At 40.1% G+C, this 24456-nt stretch overlaps 6 non-coding genes across 6 annotated transcripts; all 6 read right to left on the bottom strand.

The window, feature by feature from the left end:
• Positions 1-16032: 16032 nt before the first annotated feature.
• On the bottom strand, positions 16033-16105 carry trnav-aac (transfer RNA valine (anticodon AAC)). Its single transcript has one exon. It is a non-coding gene; the product is annotated as a tRNA-Val (tRNA).
• A 1391-nt stretch (positions 16106-17496) lies between these two features.
• On the bottom strand, positions 17497-17569 carry trnav-cac (transfer RNA valine (anticodon CAC)). Its single transcript has one exon. It is a non-coding gene; the product is annotated as a tRNA-Val (tRNA).
• Positions 17570-20668: 3099 nt separating this feature from the next.
• trnav-aac (transfer RNA valine (anticodon AAC)) lies at positions 20669-20741 on the bottom strand. The gene has a single exon. It is a non-coding gene; the product is annotated as a tRNA-Val (tRNA).
• Positions 20742-20903: 162 nt separating this feature from the next.
• On the bottom strand, positions 20904-20976 carry trnav-cac (transfer RNA valine (anticodon CAC)). Its single transcript has one exon. It is a non-coding gene; the product is annotated as a tRNA-Val (tRNA).
• Positions 20977-24088: 3112 nt separating this feature from the next.
• Positions 24089-24161, bottom strand: trnav-aac (transfer RNA valine (anticodon AAC)). Its single transcript has one exon. It is a non-coding gene; the product is annotated as a tRNA-Val (tRNA).
• A 162-nt stretch (positions 24162-24323) lies between these two features.
• Positions 24324-24396, bottom strand: trnav-cac (transfer RNA valine (anticodon CAC)). The gene has a single exon. It is a non-coding gene; the product is annotated as a tRNA-Val (tRNA).
• Between the last annotated feature and the right edge of the window lie 60 nt (positions 24397-24456).

The raw sequence follows: 24456 nt of genomic DNA, 5'->3' as shown, positions 1-24456 counted from the left end.
ATTGGACAGTAACCCTTACACTTACTTGGATCTTTGTCCTTTTGAAGAATCAGACTGCTCCGGGCTTGCGTCATGGTTGGCGGAAGCTTTCCATTGTTTAATGATTCCGTATAAACTTCTAGCAAAAGTGGAGCCAGTTCTGTAGCATAAGATCTAAAAAACTCAGCAGCAAAGCCATCTGGCCCCGGAGCCTTGCCTGTAGGCAAGGCCTTAATTACCTTGTCAAGCTCCTCCAAGGTTATCTCAGAATCAAGAAAAAAATTTTGCTCAGTCTTCAGTTTAGGAAGTTCTAATGGTTCCACAAGTTTTCTAATATCCTCATCAGTAGACAAAGACGTGGAACTATAGAGATCAAGATTCTTTAAAAACATTATAAATATCAATGGCTGAAGTAAATATTTCACCACCAGCAGATTTCACTGAGGGAATGGTAGAAAAAGACTCTCTCTCTTTTATATATCTAGCCAGAAGTTTTCCTGCCTTGTCCCCTTGACTCAAAGAATGATCGTCTTGCCCTGAACAGCCAAAACTCCACCTTCAAAGATAAAATAGTATTATCTGTATCTGTATTTAAATTGGGTCAATTCTCTGAGGCCATCAGACAACATTCAGTGCTTCAGCTCTTTCTCGGCACTTTTAATATTCCCTTCCAACTACACAAGTTTTCGTGCTTTGGATTTTTTGGTGAATGATGCATACTGTATGATCTGGCCCCTAAGAACCACCTTAAGTGCCTCCCAAGTCACGCCCACAGAGGATACTGAGGATCAGTTGGTCTCCATATAAACATTGATTTCAGCCTTTAACATTTGTTTGAATTCAGGATTTTGCAAAAGGGATACATTAAAGCACCAACTTTATGATTTCCTTTTCTCCATATGTGGCAACACCTCTAAACTCACCAGGTCATGATCTGAGACTAAAATTTTTCCAATTGAGCAATCAACAACAGATGAAAAGAGGGGCTTATATACAGGTGCATCTCAATAAATTAGAATGTCGTGGAAAAGTTCATTTATTTCAGTAATTCAACTCAAATTGTGAAACTTGTGTATTAAATAAATTCAGTGCACACAGACTGAAGTAGTTTAAGTCTTTGGTTCTTTTAATTGTGATGATTTTGGCTCACATTTAACAAAAACCCACCAATTCACTATCTCAAAAAATTAGAATACATCATAAGACCAATAAAAAAAACATTTTTAGTGAATTTGTTGGCCTTCTGGAAAGTATGTTCATTTACTGTATATGTACTCAGTACTTGGTAGGGGCTCCTTTTGCTTTAATTACTGCCTCAATTTGGCGTGGCATGGAGGTGATCAGTTTGTGGCACTGCTGAGGTGGTATGGAAGCCCAGGTTTCTTTGACAGTGGCCTTCAGCTCATCTGCATTTTTTGGTCTCTTGTTTCTCATTTTCCTCTTGACAATACCCCATAGATTCTCTATGGGGTTCAGGTCTGGTGAGTTTGCTGGCCAGTCAAGCACACCAACACCATGGTCATTTAACCAACTTTTGGTGCTTTTGGCAGTGTGGGCAGGTGCCAAATCCTGCTGGAAAATGAAAGCAGCATCTTTAAAAAGCTGGTCAGCAGAAGGAAGCATGAAGTGCTCCAAACTTTCTTGGTAAACGGGTGCAGTGACTTTGGTTTTCAAAAAACACAATGGACCAACACCAGCAGATGACATTGCACCCCAAATCATCACAGACTGTGGAAACTTAACACTGGACTTCAAGCAACTTGGGCTATGAGCTTCTCCACCCTTCCTCCAGACTCTAGGACCTTGGTTTCCAAATGAAATACAAAACTTGCTCTCATCTGAAAAGAGGACTTTGGACCACTGGGCAACAGTCCAGTTCTTCTTCTCCTTAGCCCAGGTAAGACGCCTCTGACGTTGTCTGTGGTTCAGGAGTGGCTTAACAAGAGGAATACGACAACTGTAGCCAAATTCCTTGACACGTCTGTGTGTGGTGGCTCTTGATGCCTTGACCCCGGCCTCAGTCCATTCCTTGTGAAGTTCACCCAAATTCTTGAATCGATTTTGCTTGACAATCCTCATAAGGCTGCGGTTCTCTCGGTTGGTTGTGCATCTTTTTCTTCCGCACTTTTTCCTTCCACTCAACTTTCTGTTAACATGCTTGGATACAGCACTCTGTGAACAGCCAGCTTCTTTGGCAATGAATGTTTGTGGCTTACCCTCCTTGTGAAGGGTGTCAATTATTGATCTGTCAGATCAGCAGTCTTCCCCATGATTGTGTAGCCTAGTGAACCAAACTGAGAGACCATTCTGAAGGCTCAGGAAATCTTTGCAGGTGTTTTGAGTTGATTAGCTGATTGGCATGTCACCATATTCTAATTTTTTTGAGATAGTGAATTGGTGGGTTTTTGTTAAATGTGAGCCAAAATCATCACAATTAAAAGAACCAAAGACTTAAACTACTTCAGTCTGTGTGCATTGAATTTATTTAGTACACAAGTTTCACAATTTGAGTTGAATTACTGAAATAAATGAACTTTTCCATGACATTCTAATTTATTGAGATGCACCTGTATATATATATATATATATATATATATATATATATATATATATATATATATATGTATATATATATATATATAAATCTATTCTAGGATAAATCTTATGGGCTGATGAAAAAAATCCATAGTCCCTACCAGATGGTTCAAACGTCTCCAAATATCTGTAAGACCAAGATTTTTACACATCCTGTGAAGCGTCAATGTTGCTCTAGGGGGCTTGCACACTTTTGCTTCACTATGATCAAGGACTGAGTCCATCAAAAGATTAAAGTCTCCTCCCAATATTATATCATGAGGGGTGCCAGCGGCTTGCAACATCCCTTCAAGATCTATAAAAAAGCCCTGATCATCAACGTTAGGTGCGTAAATATTAGCCAAAATAAGACTTTGCCCCTGAATTTCTGCTAAAACAATAATGTCTCTTCCTAATTTATCTTTCATCTGTTTGAGACACTTGAATTATAGATGCTTACTTAGTGTAATGACTCCCCTGCTCTTACTTGAGCTAGCACTAAATAAAATATGTCCACCCCATATCTTCCCAAATTTTTCAGCTTCCTGCGGTGAAAGATGCATTTCTTGAAGAAACACTATATCATATTTCTTACACTTAAGAAGACAAATAACCTTCCTTCTTTTTATGGTGTGCCCTAACCCGTTCACATTCCACGTGGAGAGAGACAATCTGCTCATATTAACATTTTACATTTTGACATGAGAAAAAATAGATTGTGTGTTAAAAACAAAATTATAAAGACCACATTCCAACATTAGTGCAGCAATCAAACCCCGAACTTCCCCCAGAACCAAACAAACAGAAAAAAGAAAAATGTGCACATTAACCCCGTGCATGACAGTGCCAACTGACGTCCATTCCTCTAAACTCAAACAGACCATGCACGCCTACGAGAGCCCCTGCGACAACTTTACCATTGGATTGCTCAAGTCCAGCGTTTCTATAAAAATTTTGTGAGACAGAGTTGCACAACAAAAGATAATCTATAAAACAAACTCCAGCCAATAGGCAGAATAAACACAAAGAACATGTAGATTCATCCACATAACTGTCACGAAGGTGTGTTACTCCACAAAATAAACTCCAGCCGCTAGGCAGAACCAGCACAAAAAGAGAAAAAAAGGTGCTCAGCTTCCTCGGACAGTCAGATGAATATTCAGTGAGCTGACCCATTCAGCTGCTACATGAGTGCAACAAATGACCTAATCACTCCAATGTCTTGCAAGAAATACTCTACAAAACAAACTCCAGCCAATAGGAGGCAAAAGCACAAAGAACATGCAGATTCATCCACAAAACAGTCCTGAAGGAGTGTTACTCCACAAAACAAACCCCAGCCGCTAGGTGGAACCAGCACAAAAAGAAAAAAAAGGCGCTCAGTTTCCTCGAACAGTCAAGTGAATGTTCCACTCATCTAAAACATGAGTACCACAAAATAACTTACTCCACTGACTTTATGAAGGACATCGCTTGCTGGGGACATGTGAATGTTTTATGGCCATCCTTAGCATCTATTCTCAGTTTGGCCGGGAACATCAGTGCAAAAGCGACCTTCCATTAATGTAAGAGTTTCTTGCATTCCTTGAATAGATCCTGTTTCTCTCTTGTCGAATCAAGAAATTGTCAAAGTCTGGGAACAAGAAAATGCTGTGGTTCTTCCAAAAAAGCCTTCCTTTACTCTTTGCCTTGCGTAACACAAGATCTTTATCGGATGATCTCAGAAATTTGGCCAGAATTGATCGGGGCCTGTCTCCCTCAGCGGATTGCCGAGCTGTGAGCTCACTCGATTTCTAGCTTATGGCCTGTTATGGCAAGCAGATTCGGAAAGAGCCCATCCAGAAATTTCACCATATACTGACCCTCTTCGGCCTCAGGTATTCCAATGATTCGGACGTTCTTCTGCTGGCTATGGTTCCCCATGTCCTCCAACTTCTCCCAGACACTAGCAGATTAGCAGCTAAATCCTTCTCCGATGACTCCAGATAATCGATTCGTTTCTCGACATCCCCCAGTCTTGTAACCACCTTAGAGAATTTCATCTCCATGGCAGTAATCAATGTATTACAGCAAGATCCTCCAAGTCAGCAATGACCTTCATCAGCATTGCCGATATGTTCAACATTTCTCGCCGAATTTCCCTCATTTCTCTGACCAAATCGACTCCCGGGCTCGGGGCCTGCTCAGGGGTGTCAGCTTGAGCACATAATTGTCTTTTAATGTCTCCAGAGCCCGAGGATTTTGAATTCTTTGACATATTATCCTCCTAGAACAGTTATGGAACAGAGTGTATCAAATCTCACCGGTTTATGTCATTAATAGTGTTAAAACAAGCAAAGTGCGCAGAGCTCGCCGTTCACACGTCCGAACCTTGCACGGCGTGGTTCCTCCTAAGGAGTGTATTTTTAAACTTCTTCTAACAACTCTAATTTTTATAAGATTGTTTGTCTTTCATGGTCATTATGGATGAAAGACATTACAAACAACATCAGTTTTAAAGAGAAAATAAGGCTTTGACTTTTAAACTTTGCTCATCTTCTAACGACTTGAAAGACTTCAGAAGACATGACGACTTTTCCAGTAAGGGAACAAAGGGAGCAATGATGCTCCCTAGATTTTTATAGTGTATTCTTTAAATTTTTAGGAAGCAAACTTTCAGTGCACTAGAACGATTTTGCGATTGAGACAGCCCTAGAAATGGCCGACTCACTGATCAGTGCCCTGACTGCTGAACTAGGGAGCTGACTGAGATGCACCCTTTGCCTCCGGAAGACCATTGCACGAAATTGACAGTCGTTCAGATTCCCATTGAAATGCCGTCATTTCGACATGCGAAGACAAATGTGATCGCACCTTTAAAGCTGCTGAAAGCAATTTTGGGGAATATATTTTTTAGAATAGACGTTAATCAGATTAGCTCCATGTTTAAAGGTTTGATGGGAATGTAAATGAGGCTAGTATTACAGTCTCTTAAATGAGTTGTACTGTTGTTTAAACTGGTGTTGATTGTTCAGTTGACAAAACACTGAAAAAAAAAAATCCAAAAACGTCTGTACACAAGAAAACCTTGAAACATATAAGTTGTGTAAATTATATGTGATATAAATGTATATATAGTGCTTGACACTGAAGAGACTAGAAGTCTATTCCTAACAGCCTTATTTTCATTGCCATCAAAAATTTTAAATGGCACTGCTCTGAATATGGTCTATTGGTTGCTGTTTTCCCTACTGTGTATTCATGAGACCATAGTAAGTAGAACATAGTAAGTGTCTGAAAAAGAGCTGCTGCATGTGTAATCGTGTACTGAGAGGAAATTGACACATAGGGTATGAATATGCTATGACAGATGACTCTACATGCTAAACGTCTTTTCTAGAGAAGACAGGGAAACTTCCCTCCTCTCCCCTATTTCTTTAGGGGATCATATGTAGTCCACAGGAATATTTCAGAGGAAGGGATGATATCAAAATAGTGTTCTTCAGAAATGTGAGGTCTTTACTTTCAGTTCAACAACCATGGCTTTAAAGTGTAGGGATGGGACAATGAGAACATATAGTGTAATTCAGAGGTGAGACCAAGCCAATTATAACACTGCTGAATTATTAAATAACTCTCTCTTTCTCTAGCAAGCATTTATAAATTACATTCTCTCTCTTTCTTTAACTTCCATCCACATAGTTACAAATAGCAAACTAGTCTAAACAGCTTGTTGAATGGCATCCCTACTCTCTTTACCCTGCACAAAATATCTGGTCACAGCCCATCATGTGTCTTAACCAGTTTGAGAACTTATAGGCGGCTCAATTGGATGATATTTGAGAACAGAGTCTCAGAGGTGAGCTCGAGCTAATTGTAACACTACTAAGTTATTAAATCACTCTAACTGCATCCGAATTTACATACTGTGAAGTATGTACTGTATTTGATGAAGAACATACTTCTCGGCTGTTAATATAGTACGTTCTCTACTGTAGGTATACATCCGGGAATGTAAGTATTGTCCCGTGACTCGAATATATGACATTGTAGAAACAATCGTGGAAATAATTTACTCTGGTTTTTCTCCTAGGAGCCAAAACATTATGTCCACTCACAGGTGAAGCGAATAATGTAGATTATCTCCTAACAAGGCCACATGTCAAGGTCTGGGTAGATTAGATGGTAAGTGAGCATCAGTTCTCGTAGTCAGCTTGTTGAATGCAGGAGAAATAGTCAGAAGAAAAGACCTGAGCGACTTTGACAAGGGCCAAATTATTATGGCCAGACAACTGGGTTAGAGCATCTCTGAAACTGCAAGGCTTATAGGGTGCTCCTGGTCAGCAGTGATGAGTACCTACCATCAGTGGTCCGAGGAGGGACAAACCACAAACATGTGACAGGGTGTTGGGCACCCAAGGCTCATCGATGCATGAAGGCAACGAAGGCTATCCCGTCTGGTCCGAATTGACAGATGGTCTACTGTGGTAAAAGTCACAGAACATTTTGATGATGTTACAAGAGGAATGTGTCACAACACACAGTGCATCGCACCCTGCAGCGTATGGGGCTGCATAGCCATATGCCCATTATGACCCCTGTCCACCGTTGAAAGCACCTACAATGGGCATGTGAGCATCAGAACTGGACCTTGGAGTAGTGGAAGAATGTCGCCTGGTCCAATGAGCCCCGTTTTCTTTTACATTTTGTGGACGGCCGTGTATGTGTGCACAGTTTACCTGGGGAAGTGATGGCACCAGGATGCACTGTGGGAAGACAACAAGCCGTTGGAGGGAGTGTGATGCTCTGGTTAATGTTTTGCTGGGAAACCCTGGGTCCAGCCATTCATGTGGACATCAATTTGACACATGCCACCTACTTTAACATCGTTGCAGACCAGGTACACCCCTTCCTGGCAATGGTATTCCCTGATGGCAGTGGCCTCTTTCAGCAGGATAACGCACCCTGCCACACATTGTTTGGGAATGGTTTGAAGAACATGATGAAGAGTTCAAGGTGTCCAAATCCAGTTGAGTATCTGTGGGATGTGCTGGACCAACAGGTCTGATCCTTCTCGCAACTTATAGGACTTGAAAGATCTGCACCTAATGTCTTGGTGCCAGACACCACAGGACACCTTCAAGAGTCTTGTAGAGTCGGCAGGTCGGTGCTCTTTTAAAACAAGTACAACTGAACCACACAGAACAAATTTTTTGGTCTATATAGCACTTAAAGTTGAAAAGATCCACCCAAATCATGGTTATTTGCAGGGTTTTTTAAATTCAGACTTTCTGGGCAGGAAGAAGAATTTAAAAGACTTAAAGACTGATCTGTTTCTCACCCAAACCTATCATATAGCTTCTGAAGACATTTAACCACTAGAGTTGTATGGATAACTTTTATGCTGCCTTTATGTGCTTTTTTGAACTTCAAATGTTTGGACCCTGTTGACATGCATTGTATGGACCTGCAGAGCAGAGATATTCTTCTAAAAATCTTTGAATTTGTTCAGCAGAACAAAGAAAGTCATACAAATCTGGGATGACATGAAGATGAGTAAATGATGAGAGAATTTTTGTTTTTGGGTGAACTGTCCCTTTAATATCACTGCATTACTTTAACTGCCTTTAATGAAAAATCCCAACCCATATGACTTTCTTTCTTCTTCTTTCTTTTTTTTTCGCAATGGAATGCAAAAGGATTCGTTAGCCTCAGTCACCATTTACTTTCATTGTAAGGAAAAAGTATCCAATCAAAGTGAATGGTCAAAAAGGCACATTTTTTGCCTAACATCTTTTGCACTCCATGCAAGAAAGAAAGTCATACAGGTTTGGAACAACATGAGGGTGATATATGATGACAAAATTTTCATTGTTGTGTTAACTATCCCCTTAAAGCATTAATGTTTGGTGTCTATGGGATGAATCTTTTATTTTATTTTATTTATTTTTTTTATGCTAGATTTAGTGAACACATCTCCCATGTTCCTCAGCTCATGTGCTGGTGAGTGTTTACAATACAGGTGGAATGTGGATGAATCCCTCACAAATTATTCAGCTCCTGAAATAGACTATGAGTGTTAATCCCTTTTAAAGGGAGGATGTGTTGGTTTGTCCTCTGGCTGGTACAGCAGGAGAAGTGGAGCACCAGGACAGGGAGGGATTAGGCTATTTTATGCCCTTATAAACGCACTTTAAATCTTTCTGCTCTCAATGACTGATTGAGCAGAGAAAACCCTGAAATAATGGTTTTATGTGAAACAGTGGCTACACAAATGCACACTATTCTTTAACAAGGTAATTTCCTTCTGAATACCATTTTGTGCAGGCCATATAAACAAACAAACTATTTGCAGTTGCTGCACACACAATATTGTCTCACACTGGAAGATTTAAGGTCAAAGACTGATCACAGACTTTTAATTCTGAAATGTATTACACAAACACACACAGAGGTCTATTTCAAAGTCAATCCATCCTCCCACATAGATGATCTCATTGTTTGTCATCCATCATTTCTAATGTAGAGAGTAAAATGGAGGGATGGAGAGAGAGATTTCTTCATTCCATTGGAACCTTCCACTTGCTCACAGTTGAACTGTGTGTGTTGGTGATTGTTGCTGATGTCTTGGTCTGGCCAGATATCTGTTACTTAGCCATTCTGCCCCCCGTAATGAATTGTTTATGGTCAGAGCTTTCCCACTGCTTCGGCATGGTTCATGCTAACACACATTATCTCTCTCGCTTTCTCTATGTGTATGAGAGAGAGAGAGAGAGAGAGAGAGAGAGAGAGAGAGAGAGAGAGAGATTCCCCCATGGGTTTAATTCTCTACTTTCAGGACAGCACCCCAAACTGGTTTAATACTGTAATGACATTACACTGCTCATATATTAAGATGATGAAATCATAGACTAGTGACCTTAACTCACCCTTTGGCACTGAGGGATATAAACTGTGATTAGATTGAGCGTTGATCATATTGATCAATGCTACCTTCCTCCCATGGCACCAGACCACACATGTTTTTCTCTTTCGTTTCTTTTTTTTTTATTTTTCATTTTATTCGCACTGTTTATTGATGTGGCCACATTAGTAGTTACATTTCTGTCTGATTTAGAATGGAAAATGATATCGCTGCAACATACTAGTCTCATGACAGCTCGTAATAATTTGTACGAGTTGACAAAATCGTAAGATAGAGACCAATTAACCAACAGAATTCAAATCGAAACAATACAGACATAAAATTTTTGCTTGCCTCCTATCCAACACTTTATTTTAAGAAAGTAATGTATGTGAACAAATCTGGTTTCTCGTTCTATATTTCTTTATGCAATACAAATGACTGATGTATAATAATAACCTGTAAAACCCTTTCCGAACCACAAAGTTTATTTTTCTTTTGTGGTACACAGTCATTTTCCTATTAAAATCATGGTTAGGTTTAGGGTTTGGGTAAAGGGTTAACCTTAGGAACTATCTTAATAACATTGGTTGTAAATGTGTTTATTTTGGTGGGTAAAAGTCATCTGTTTTTGTACAAACCAACTCACCTGTAAGTTAACTCAAAAACGCGTATGTGCATTACCTGGATCAGCCTGAAAAAATAGCATTTTTATTCCTTTCATCTGATCTAAAGAAACAATTTATAATATAATTTTTGTTAGAGTTTACCTCTGATTTGAAATATGTGATTTGATCATAATTTTGACCAGCCATTTTGGAGATTTCGGTCTTTCCACATTCAGGTTGATTGGAGCTGTACTTGTAAAATCCATAGAAAATAGTTGCCCGGAAGTATTCTCCCGCCAAGTGGTCTGACTTGCACTGAAAGGGACTTTGCTATAGCACAGTGACCAACTAGTTACTATACAAAACCAATTGTGGAGGTGAGGGTGTGGTCGGACACCCATCTGGAGAGAGGGAAAGCGGTAAGGAGTTCTACCTGAGATGAATTGGTGCGAATTACCATTTCTATTTTCACAGCAAGAGATGGGGGCAGTGGTGGCTCAGCAGTTAAGGCTCTGGGTTACTGATCAAAAGGTTGGCAGTTCAAGCCCCAGCACTGCCAAGATGCCACTGTTGGGCCCTTGAGCAAGCCCCTTGACCCTATCTGCTCCAGGGACACTGTATTATGGTTGACCCTGCACTCTGACCCCAGCTTAGCTGGGATATGTGAAAAAAGGAATTTCAGTGTGTAATGTATGATAAAATTATTAAAAAAATATATAATTATTATACAATTATAATTATTAATTATAAAAGATGACCTAGTCCACAAAGAAGGCAGAGAGAGTTGAACACCAGAGACTGCATTTCTGTATTATAGAGTATTGTGCTGAAAAGCTGATCTGTTTTACCTTTTATGCTGCAAAGCCGACTTTTGCTTTGAGTGTGAAGCTGAAAAGCGATTTCTGTTATTTTGTTAATAAACTCTGACTCACGTGGACTGTGGTAACTGGCTCCCGCTTCCTCCTCATCCACCACATAATGAACCTTGTCACACCTATATACTTAAAGGGATTGTTCACCCCAAAATTTGAATTCTCTCATCATTTACTCACCCTCATGCCATCCCAGATGTGTTTGACTTTCTTCTGCTGAACACAATGGAGATTTTTAGAAGAATATCTCAGCTCTGTAGGTCCTCACAATGCAAGTGAATGGGTACCAACATTTTGAAGCTCCAAAAGGACATAAAGGCATAAAGGACATAAAAGAAATCCTTAAAGACTCCAGTGGTTTTATTCATGTCTTCAGAAATAATATGAGAAATGGACAAATATGCTGCCTTTATGTCCTTTTGGAGCTTAAAACTTTTGGTACTCATTCACTTGAATTGTGAGGACCCACAGAGCTGAAAGATTCATCTAAAAATCTTAATTTGTGTTCAACAAAAGAAAGAAAGTCTAACACATCTGGGATGGCAGAGAGAGAATTTTCATTTTTGGGTGAACTGTCCCTTTAAGGGCTTCTTTTTATTTATTTTTTTAAATAAAAAAACAAATCTCTGCTTTTTTTTTTTCCATCATTCCCTGTGACCTACCTCAAAAAACTTTCAAAATTCATAACCCATGTTTGAAACATTGCTTTAACCCAGGGTTAAGCATAATGGAGGGGGAAAACGCCTTTAAATGTCACAGTTTTGTGACAATTCTAATAGCATATTTTTAGCTCTGTGATAGCAGATTCCAGCAATGGAGGGAATGCTTTGATAATTTATTACTGTGAAAATTGTTCTCTGATATTGCTCACATTACTGTTAAATCTCAGGAGATAACAGCTGTTCTGGAATAGAAAATGTTGGAACTTGGAATTTTGCGCTGGCTAAATCAAAGAGCAGAACACAAGAGAGGAGTAGCTATGGACTCAAGAGGAGACTGAAGAGAAGTTGCTTGAAAAATTAATGTGTGCATCAGATCTCCATTAGTGGAATATGCGTCTAATGGACAGACTTTATCTAAAGAGAGTGAGTGAAAGAAATAGAGACAGAGAGAGGGAAGAGATGGCTCTAATCCATTCAAACACTTCTCTTGCTTACATGTTGCCCTTTTAGTCTTTCAATATCTCCAGCGAACCCTTATCACACTCCTATCTTTGAATCTATCTCCATCAGAAGACCTGTGGTCCTCTTGAGTAAATAGCTATTCATTTAAAGAGGACAAATATGCCTTGCATAATTATTGATGTGGGTAATGCGATAAGAGTAAACAGCAGTAATCTGTTCCGACAAACGATCAGAGTGTAAGTGGATCCCGTGAGGGAAGTCCATCAGGCTCTGTGTCTCCTAGTCCAATTCTGTTTGTTCAATATTGTTGTCTTCAGTATGCCGGATGCATTAAACCAGAGTATGTTAATTTGTTTAACACAGTCTGGGGCTCCAGTCCTCTGAATCAGACCACAAGAGATGCCTGAGCAAAATGAGACATTATACTGTTGCTGCAGTGAAATATTATGCAATATTAGCACTGTACACACACATTTACCATATTAGTTTGTGGTAGTCTGTAAGAGTAGGCTGTAAAGCATAAAGGCATACAACTGGCCTTGGTTATGTGTACTTGACACAGAGGTCATGAATCACCCTTGACCCCCATGTGCCTCTAGAGACAAAGCCTCACTTGCTGTCGCCAATCCCCCTGTTTGCATATATTTTGAGATTGATGTTCTAACTTTTTTGTGAAGATATTTCCCCATTATGTAAATGGAGAGAGAAAATGGGCCCTAAGAATATTGGCATTAATTTAGCATAATAAAAATGGAAAATCTTTTAAACCCATAAAGCTTGTCTACCAAATAATTAATTTATGCAGTGTGTTCTAATATTCTACTGAATTTCGAATTTAGAAATACTAAGGGTGGGTTGCACTAATAAGAATTAAGTTAAGCAGAGTTTAGCGCTAATCCAGGGTATGTTGATCCAAGGTTTATTTTCATTCGAGTTGTGTTGCACAACTTAATTTTAAATAAGGTTTAACAAATCAGAGATTACAATTTTACCCTGTGATTAAAACCTTCACCATCTATTAATTTTGTGCACCATGATGGATTGTGAACCTAGCTGTAAATCGTTAGTTCACATGGCTGATCAAGCAGGTTGAGAAAATGTTGCAGCAGTGTGTACAGTGTCAAAAGCCTTAAAATATGGCAGCATCATTTAAGAAAAATGGACAGATAAAGACACAAGTGGCACAGGTCTTGAATCCACCGCCTCCCCTCGTGTGAGCCTAATGACATACTTCCACTTTGCAATAAAGCAGCTCGATTGTTTCCGGTTATGTGTTTACAATGTTGCCTAGTTCCTGAAAATTCACTGGAAGAACAGTTTTCAGAGCTTTAAATTAATATTCCAGGTTCAATACAAGTTAAGCTCAATTGTCAGCATTTGTGGCAGAATGTTGATTACCACAAATGATAATTTCTACTCGTCCCTCCTTTTCTTTAAAAAAAGCAAAAATCAAGATTACCGTGAGGCACTTACAATGGAAATGAATGGGGACAATAAAGTGAATGGGGCCAACATTTGGAGGGTTTAAACGCAGAAATGTGAAGCTTATAATTTTATAAAAGCACTTAAATTAATTATTCTGTTTAAACTCATGTATTATTTGAGCTGTGAAGTTGTTTAAATCTTAATTTTTACTATCATTTTAGGGGTTTAGGATTTGTTGACATTACATAGTCATGGTTGGCAATGAAGTTGTAAAATTTGCTATAACTTTACACAGAAAAGGTTAGTAAGCTATTTTATAACACTAAAATCATGTTAACACACATATTGTTTATGTCTTGTGGATATACTTCTGAAACAGTGAGTATTTTAACATTTACAAATTGGGCCCATCCACCTCCATGTTGCTTTTTTTTTTTTTTAAGAAAAGGAGTGGCAAGTCAAAATTAATTTTTTGTGGTAATCAATATTATGCCACAAATGCTGTCGATTGAACTTAACTTGTGTTGAAGTAAATATAAACAAAGTCCTTCTAGCAAGTCAGTCCATTGGCGGCCATCTTTGGAACGCTCATGGGAAGCTATTTCCAGTCATAAAAGTGCAGCTCCAATCTACTTGAATGGGAAAAAAACTATAAAACGGTTGGTCAAAATTACGATCAAAGAACATATTTTAAATCAGCAGTAAAATCTGACAAATCTGGTATCATAAATTGTGTTTCTTAATCTCAGATTACACTAAAAAATGCTATTTTCCCAGACTGTATAACTAATGCACATGTGCATTCTCGAGTTGATAGACAGGCGATGTCTGTATCTAAAATGTCATTGGCTCTTTCACCTGTGAGGAGGGACTTCCTTTCTACATCCGTTGACCGTTGGGCGTTCCAAATTCTCCCATTCATTTTAATAGAGTTGGCCCGTCTGTGCTAAATATTCTCGGATATATTTTAACTGCCATATTTGGGATTAAAGTACATTTGTTCTACTCCCTAATGGATTGTTTATAAATTAATCGATATTTCTCAAATACAGTTAAGTGTTCCTATAGTAAAACCAAGGGTTTTGCAGTGTGAAGCATTTACATGTTTCCATCGATCATGGTATAAATAGTTTTTTTTTGGGGGGGGGTGGTGGAGTTGTATTTCCTTGTTTCGGTTATTGGGTGACCCCCTTAGGCTGTACCTAACTAGACACGTTAATTCCACTCTGTTATTATGCTGTTATAAGAGGCTACAGTTTCCGATGTCACGGATTAATCACAAATCCGCGAGCAAACCGTCATCTTTTTTCTAGGGTTCACGACAGAAACCCCGAATAAATGTTTTGCTGTTAGCTGTGTGCAGTTGTGTTTGACATGGCAATGGAAATCTCAAAATCCTCTGTTCTTCTTCCCGTTTTCCGCAACTGAATGGGATGGGGATGACATGGTAAAAGAGGGGAAAAGAGAGATAAGCAACAAATTAGTCACAACGTTGCTGTTTCAGTAAGGAATAAATATACTTTGTTATTGTTTTCATAGAGATGGAGCCTCTTGTCATATTACTCAAAGTAGTCCTCACTGATGACTGTAGCGCGATGCCGTTGTGTATTGTAGTAAGAAGCGTGCAATCTACTACTAAAAATATAAGGCGCATGCGCAATGACTCGGCCCGAATGTCATGACAGGTTGTTAATTGTGTTAGCAAAGAGTTAAATTAGAGGCGGTCTAACTTTGTATCATTTTGCAAGGATTTGATATTACTTTCACACATTAAAACACAGATTCATAAACTGAAACTTTTAAAGTAAATCTTATTAAGATAACGACTGAAGCAAGGAGTTTAGGCCGTAGACTATGTTCCAAACTTCATTCCCAATAACTTAAGGTGAGACTGTTCAATTTTTTGTTGTTGTTGTTTTTGCAGTTTTGGTTTGTTAACTCGTTTTTCTAATATGCTGTTTTAGTTTATCGTTTGGTTACAGTCATATATATGCTTTACGTAATAACTTGTGTTAAGACGTATTTTATTGCCATTTTAGACGAACAGATATGGCCGAGCTCGTGACCTGCTGTTGTGTTAACACTTAATTTTGAGCAAGACAGGTCGAGTGGTGTTTTAGATGGAAAGAACTAATCAGAAGTACATACTGTGTAATGCTGTTTATTCAGAAATGAATTTGTTTTTCACATGGGCATTAGGTCTGAAACTAAAGATGGGAGTGGAGTACTTGCCATGTTTTGCAAATGCAAGGTTTTGTCGCCATCTTGTGATAAAAGCCAGTACTGCTTTTATAGATAGAAACTTTTATCAAAAAGCGTTTGAATTTAGAAATATCAAATTGCATATTTTGTTTGAATAAGTCTGTCGTATGGGGTTATTTTTTTCCTAGGCATTAACGTCCACCAAAATATCAAATTTTCACAACCAAGCATATTTTGCTTGTCCGTTGAGTGAACTCCTGCATTTTAATTACAGTCACTGCGCTGTACATATGCAGATATAATGTATGGGTCTTAACCCCATTTTGTATGATATAAAGTGAAATTAAATACTAAAAAGCGCAGTTTGTTCCCGCCCGGTTTCGAACCGGGGACCTTTCGCGTGTTAGGCGAACGTGATAACCACTACACTACGGGAACTGAGTTGTACGATAATGGGGATATGCACTTCACTTTTGTGTACTACATGTGTACTACTTGTGCACTTGAATTGATCATTTAAGATGCCAAACTTCTTGCATTGATGGCAGACGAGAGAAGACGGCTGCAGTCAAGTAGGGAATGGGTAAAGTAAGTGAGGTCAAGTCAGACAGTTCTCACTTCTCGTAGTGGATCAGCCACCTATGAGATCAAAGATATCACACACATACAATCACATATCCCATACAGAGAGCACACTGTCAAAGTGTTGGAAATATTCACACATTGTAACGATGGCGGCTAGGGTTTCCACCCGTCCTGTAAAATACGGGATCGTCCCGTATTTGAAGATAAAATGATGCGTCCCGTATTCAATCAATACGGAACGCGATTTGTCCCGTAATTAAGATGGTCAGATGGCGCCACGGTGAAATCGTTACAGACCGCCGATTTAACATTGATAGAAGTTGGAAAAGTTGCCTACGGTGTGTAAGGGACTGTCAGACAAGTCCACACATTGTGCTAAAACGAGCTAATACTGTGGAGGGTGTGGTAAGGGACCGTCTGAAAAGTCCACAAATGGTGGTAAAACTGGAGTTTTTTTCTATATAAATGTTCAATAAGATCAAACAATATATTAATACAATCATTAAGACAAGTACAGGTGTAGGAACAAAATAAACTAATAAAATAAATACAAATTATATATATATATATATATATATATATATATATATATATATATATTTAAAAAAAATATTTATTTTTTTTGCAGTTTTGATTTGTTAACTCGCTTTTCTAATATGCTGTTTTAGTTTATCATTTGGTTACAGTCATATTATATGCTTTACGAAATAACTTGTGTTAAGACGTATTTTATTGCCATTTTAGACTAACAGATATGGCCGAGCTCGTGACCTGCTGTTGTGTTAACACTTAATTTTGAGCAAGACAGGTCGAGTGGTGTTTTAGATGGAAAGAACTAATCAGAAGTACATACTGTGTAATGCTGTTTATTCAGAAATGAATTTGTTTTTCACATGGGCATTAGGTCTGAAACTAAAGATGGGAGTGGAGTACTTGCCATGTTTTGCAAAGTGTTCAGTACTGCTTTTATAGATAGAAACTTTTATCAAAAAGCGTTTGAATTTAGAAATATCAAATTGCATATTTTGTTTGAATAAGTCTGTCGTATGGGGTTATTTTTTTCCTAGGCATTAACGTCCACCAAAATATCAAATTTTCACAACCAAGCATATTTTGCTTGTCCGTTGAGTGAACTCCTGCATTTTAATTACAGTCACTGCGCTGTACATATGCAGATATAATATATGGGTCTTAAACCCATTTTGTATGATATAAAGTAAAATGAAACACTAAGAAGCGCAGTTTGTTCCCGCCCGGTTTCGAACCGGGGACCTTTCGCGTGTGAGGCGAACGTGATAACCACTACACTACAGGAACTAAGCTGACCACAATCGGGGATATGCACTTCGGTTTTTTGTACTACTTGTGTATTACCTGTGTACTTGAATTGGCTCATTTAAGATGCCAAACTTCTTGCATTTATGGCAGACGAGAGAAGACGGCTGCAGTCAAGTAAGTTCTACTGAGATGCTGTTGTTCCTCGCTGGAGCTGCTCTGGGTCTTCTGTGGTTGTGGTGCCAGAAGAAAGGGTCCTGTGGCGCAGGGTGTTGCTGATAGTGGTAGAGAGCAGGGTGTGGAGGTCCAGGCCTTGGGCGGTGGGGTCCAGGATGTGGGTGGCGAGGCCCAGGCCGGGGGTACAGTGAGTTGGTGATAGGGTGCAGGTCTCTGGGTAGGGGCTGTAGTGTAGGGCTCAGTTGAGTGTGGAGAGACGATGTTTTGTGGTGCTGCGTGAATAATATGTCTCGCTGGCGGAGGGGTAGTGGCTGCTCTGGCATTCTTTGGGAGGCTGCCAGGGGTTCAACCCAGGGCCACGTCTTTAAGGGTTTTTGCAAACATATGAACACTGTCTTTATGGAGGTGGACGTGGTCATGGAGGTGGTTGAGGTCCAGTGTGGGATGATGTGCCAGGTGAACGTTTGGCATTTCAGCACATCTACGGGAGATGTCTGTGTTTACTCTTTGTATGGTGTGAGGATGGACGTCTGATCTTGGTAGGATGGTGGAGATAACTACTTTTGAAGTTGGGAAGGTTTGTGTTGCTTTAATGGCCACCCGTGTCACTGATTCTGCCACTCGCTCTTGTTGTGCCCTCAGGTCATTCGTGCCCACATGGATGATGATGTGGCTGGGTTCACCCAGATTTTTCCTGTTCAGTTGTTGTAGGGCATTATCTGTTTTTGGGCGCCAGAGTTTTAATGTTTTGTGGCCAGGAAAGAGCTGTTTTTCATTGATGAACTTACCATTTAAATCAATTAAGATGATGACTTCTGCATTCTGAAGGGCATTTTCTTGCTCTTGGGGGCCTTCAGAGGCCTCTGCCTGTGACGTCGGTGGTGGTGTTGCTGCTGGAGTGCTGGACTTTGGTGTCAGAGTGTGGGATGCTGCTGTCTGGCTGGTGGGAGAGCTGGGCTGCTGCTGCTTGCAGGTGTGTGTGAGGCTCTCTGTCTGTTCTCTCAGGCGTTGTATTTCTCCCTCTCTGAGCAGCAGCTCCTCCCTGACTGTTCTCAGTTCTTTACTCAGGGTCTCTCTGTCCTCGTGCAGTTTTCGTATCTCTCCTCTTAACTCCTTAACACTAGCTTCAAAGTCTCGTGTGAGGTGACTGAGTTTAGTTTCCAGGTGTTGTAAGCACTCACTGGATGTTGCATAGGAGAGTGTTAGTTCCCTGAGCTCCGCCAGCTCTACCCCTTGTAGGGAGAGACTGTTTCCGATCTGAGTGACAGACTGCTCCAGCTGTGAGTCGCAGTCACCAGTGTTAGGCTCCGTCCCCTCCTGCCCCTCCCTTGAGCTCTGGGCTTCACTGTCTCCTGCAGCTCCTTGTGTTTGTTTCTCGGTCTCTGCCAGAGCTTTTAGGCTGGTAAAGTTTGCCTGGACAGAGCTGAGACATGCTTCAGTCCCCTGGAACATTATGGTTCCATTACGGTAGATATTTACAGTTAGAAATGCCTTGTTAGTGTCGTTTTCCTCATAAATTTGAATTTGTCTGCCATTACAGATGCCTAGTTTTCTATAACTTTTGTAATATTGACAGATAATCTTGCGCCAAACATTACAGTCTGTTGTGTAGAGGAGCAGATTAGTGATGATGGCTCTGTCCCCTTTTTGTGAAACGTCTGCCATTAGAGTCTCTGGGCTGTTCTTCAGCAGGCTGTATTTAAAGGCTTTCTTGTCCTTTGCGTTCTTGATCGTCTGTGGGTATGTGATGGAGTGGGTGAGGGGCTCCCCTGCAGTGGATTCCATTGTTTTGGTTTGGTTCGGTTTTCTCTAACTGTCACTTTTTAACTGTCACTGTCAGACTGCTGCTAGTTTTTATGCTATTTTCTATATTATTCAATATATTTCACTCAACCAAGAAATAGCTTTCTTTTTCTTTAGTTCTGTTTCACTAATTTGCAACAGTCTTTTACAGTAAATGCAGTGTAGATGGAGACTCAGTCTTGCCTGTTATTTGGATGTGAATTGATTCCAGTATCTTCTGTTTTGTCCAGTTCTCCTCCCGATTGCACTGCCTTGGTGTTTCCCAGTTGCCTTAATATTAATATTAATAAAAACAATTCTTAATATTCCTCCTCTTGCTTTTATCTTCTATTTGATATATGTTTTGTTAGGTTTGTTTCACTCCAGAGGCGAAAAAAATTGTAAAATTTCAAGAGCTTATGTGGATCATGACCTGTTGCTGGTTTGCTCAATCTCTCTCTCTCTCTCTCTCTCTCTCTCTCTCTCTCTCTCTCTCTCTCTATATATATATATATATATATATGTTTTTTTTTTGCAGTTTTAGTTTGTTAACTCGTTTTTCTAATATGCTGTTTTAGTTTATCATTTGGTTACAGTCATATTATATGCTTTACGAAATAACTTGTGTTAAGACGTATTTTATTGCCATTTTAGACTAACAGATATGGCCGAGCTCGTGACCTGCTGTTGTGTTAACACTTAATTTTGAGCAAGACAGGTCGAGTGGTGTTTCAGATGGTAAGAACTAATCAGAAGTACATACTGTGTAATGCTGTTTATTCAGAAATGAATTTGTTTTTCACATGGGCGTTAGGTCTAAAACTAAAGATGGGAGTGGAGTACTTGCCATGTTTTGCAAATGCAAGGTTTTGTCGCCATCTTGTGATAAAAGCCAGTACTGCTTTTATAGATAGAAACTTTTATCAAAAAGCGTTTGAATTTAGAAATATCAAATTGCATATTTTGTTTGAATAAGTCTGTCGTATGGGGTTATTTTTTTCCTAGGCATTAACGTCCACCAAAATATCAAATTTTCACAACCAAGCATATTTTGCTTGTCCGTTGAGTGAACTCCTGCATTTTAATTACAGTCACTGCGCTGTACATATGCAGATATAATATATGGGTCTTAAACCCATTTTGTTTGATATAACGTGAAATGAAACACTAAGAAGTGCAGTTTGTTCCCGCCCGGTTTCGAACCGGGGACCTTTCGCGTGTTAGGCGAACGTGATAACCACTACACTACAGGAACTGAGCTGACCACAATCGGGGATATGCACCTCGATTTTGTGTACTACTACATGTGTACTGCTTATATACTACTTGTGTACTTGAATTGGCTCCTTTAAGATGCCAAACTTTTAAACCCATTTTGTTTGATATAACGTGAAATGAAACACTAAGAAGTGCAGTTTGTTCCCGCCCGGTTTCGAACCGGGGACCTTTCGCGTGTGAGGCGAACGTGATAACCACTACACTACAGGAACTAAGCTGACTTTAAATGGGGATATGCACTTCGGTTTTTTGTACTACTTGTGTATTACCTGTGTACTTGAATTGGCTCATTTAAGATGCCAAACTTCTTGCATTTATGGCAGACGAGAGAAGACGGCTGCAGTCAAGTAAGTTCTACTGAGATGCTGTTGTTCCTCGCTGGAGCTGCTCTGGGTCTTCTGTGGTTGTGGTGCCAGAAGAAAGGGTCCTGTGGCGCAGGGTGTTGCTGATAGTGGTAGAGAGCAGGGTGTGGAGGTCCAGGCCTTGGGCGGTGGGGTCCAGGATGTGGGTGGCGAGGCCCAGGCCGGGGGTACAGTGAGTTGGTGATAGGGTGCAGGTCTCTGGGTAGGGGCTGTAGTGTAGGGCTCAGTTGAGTGTGGAGAGACGATGTTTTGTGGTGCTGCGTGAATAATATGTCTCGCTGGCGGAGGGGTAGTGGCTGCTCTGGCATTCTTTGGGAGGCTGCCAGGGGTTCAACCCAGGGCCACGTCTTTAAGGGTTTTTGCAAACATATGAACACTGTCTTTATGGAGGTGGACGTGGTCATGGAGGTGGTTGAGGTCCAGTGTGGGATGATGTGCCAGGTGAACGTTTGGCATTTCAGCACATCTACGGGAGATGTCTGTGTTTACTCTTTGTATGGTGTGAGGATGGACGTCTGATCTTGGTAGGATGGTGGAGATAACTACTTTTGAAGTTGGGAAGGTTTGTGTTGCTTTAATGGCCACCCGTGTCACTGATTCTGCCACTCGCTCTTGTTGTGCCCTCAGGTCATTCGTGCCCACATGGATGATGATGTGGCTGGGTTCACCCAGATTTTTCCTGTTCAGTTGTTGTAGGGCATTATCTGTTTTTGGGCGCCAGAGTTTTAATGTTTTGTGGCCAGGAAAGAGCTGTTTTTCATTGATGAACTTACCATTTAAATCAATTAAGATGATGACTTCTGCATTCTGAAGGGCATTTTCTTGCTCTTGGGGGCCTTCAGAGGCCTCTGCCTGTGACGTCGGTGGTGGTGTTGCTGCTGGAGTGCTGGACTTTGGTGTCAGAGTGTGGGATGCTGCTGTCTGGCTGGTGGGAGAGCTGGGCTGCTGCTGCTTGCAGGTGTGTGTGAGGCTCTCTGTCTGTTCTCTCAGGCGTTGTATTTCTCCCTCTCTGAGCAGCAGCTCCTCCCTGGCTGTTCTCAGTTCTTTACTCAGGGTCTCTCTGTCCTGCTGCAGTTTTCGTATCTCTCCTCTTAACTCCTTAACACTTGCTTCAAAGTCTCGTGTGAGGTGACTGAGTTTAGTTTCCAGGTGTTGTAAGCACTCACTGGATGTTGCATAGGAGAGTGTTAGTTCCCTGAGCTCCACCAGCTCTACCTCTTGTAGGGAGAGACTGTTTCCGATCTGAGTGACAGGCTGCTCCAGCTGTGAGTCGCAGTCACCAGTGTTAGGCTCCGTCCCCTCCTGCCCCTCCCTTGAGCTCTGGGCTTCACTGTCTCCTGCAGCTCCTTGTGTTTGTTTCTCGGTCTCTGCCAGAGCTTTTAGGCTGGTAAAGTTTGCCTGGACAGAGCTGAGACATGCTTCAGTCCCCTGGAACATTATGGTTCCATTATGGTAGATATCTACAGTTAGAAATGCCTTGTTAGTGTCGTTTTCCTCATAAATTTGAATTTGTCTGCCATTACAGATGCCTAGTTTTCTATAACTTTTGTAATATTGACAGATAATCTTGCGCCAAACATTACAGTCTGTTGTGTAGAGGAGCAGATTAGTGATGATGGCTCTGTCCCCTTTTTGTGAAACGTCTGCCATTAGAGTCTCTGGGCTGTTCTTCAGCAGGCTGTATTTAAAGGCTTTCTTGTCCTTTGCGTTCTTGATCGTCTGTAGGTATGTGATGGAGTGGGTGAGGGGCTCCCCTGCAGTGGATTCCATTGTTTTGGTTTGGTTCGGTTTTCTCTAACTGTCACTTTTTATCTGTCACTGTCAGACTGCTGCTAGTTTTTATGCTATTTTCTATATTATTCAATATATTTCACTCAACCAAGAAATAGCTTTCTTTTTCTTTAGTTCTGTTTCACTAATTTGCAACAGTCTTTTACAGTAAATGCAGTGTAGATGGAGACTCAGTCTTGCCTGTTATTTGGATGTGAATTGATTCCAGTATCTTCTGTTTTGTCCAGTTCTCCTCCCGATTGCACTGCCTTGGTGTTTCCCAGTTGCCTTAATATTAATATTAATAAAAACAATTCTTAATATTCCTCCTCTTGCTTTTATCTTCTATTTGATATATGTTTTGTTAGGTTTGTTTCACTCCAGAGGCGAAAAAAATTGTAAAATTTCAAGAGCTTATGTGGATCATGACCTGTTGCTGGTTTGCTCAGTCTCTCTCTCTCTCTCTCTCTCTCTCTCTCTCTCTCTCTCCTCTATTTATATATATATATATATATATATATATATATATATATATGTTTTTTTTTTTGCAGTAGTTTGTTAACTCGTTTTTCTAATATGCTGTTTTAGTTTATCATTTGGTTACAGTCATATTATATGCTTTACGAAATAACTTGTGTTAAGACGTATTTTATTGCCATTTTAGACTAACAGATATGGCCGAGCTCGTGACCTGCTGTTGTGTTAACACTTAATTTTGAGCAAGACAGGTCGAGTGGTGTTTCAGATGGTAAGAACTAATCAGAAGTACATACTGTGTAATGCTGTTTATTCAGAAATGAATTTGTTTTTCACATGGGCGTTAGGTCTAAAACTAAAGATGGGAGTGGAGTACTTGCCATGTTTTGCAAATGCAAGGTTTTGTCGCCATCTTGTGATAAAAGCCAGTACTGCTTTTATAGATAGAAACTTTTATCAAAAAGCGTTTGAATTTAGAAATATCAAATTGCATATTTTGTTTGAATAAGTCTGTCGTATGGGGTTATTTTTTTCCTAGGCATTAACGTCCACCAAAATATCAAATTTTCACAACCAAGCATATTTTGCTTGTCCGTTGAGTGAACTCCTGCATTTTAATTACAGTCACTGCGCTGTACATATGCAGATATAATATATGGGTCTTAAACCCATTTTGTTTGATATAACGTGAAATGAAACACTAAGAAGTGCAGTTTGTTCCCGCCCGGTTTCGAACCGGGGACCTTTCGCGTGTTAGGCGAACGTGATAACCACTACACTACGGGAACTGAGCTGACCACAATCGGGGATATGCACCTCGATTTTGTGTACTACTACATGTGTACTGCTTGTATACTACTTGTGTACTTGAATTGGCTCCTTTAAGATGCCAAACTTTTAAACCCATTTTGTTTGATATAACGTGAAATGAAACACTAAGAAGTGCAGTTTGTTCCCGCCCGGTTTCGAACCGGGGACCTTTCGCGTGTGAGGCGAACGTGATAACCACTACACTACAGGAACTAAGCTGACTTTAAATGGGGATATGCACTTCGGTTTTTTGTACTACTTGTGTATTACCTG

This window comes from Myxocyprinus asiaticus, chromosome 31 (assembly GCF_019703515.2).
Source record: "Myxocyprinus asiaticus isolate MX2 ecotype Aquarium Trade chromosome 31, UBuf_Myxa_2, whole genome shotgun sequence".
Lineage (NCBI taxonomy): Eukaryota > Metazoa > Chordata > Actinopteri > Cypriniformes > Catostomidae > Myxocyprinus > Myxocyprinus asiaticus.
This window is presented reverse-complemented; position numbering and strand designations above follow the sequence as displayed.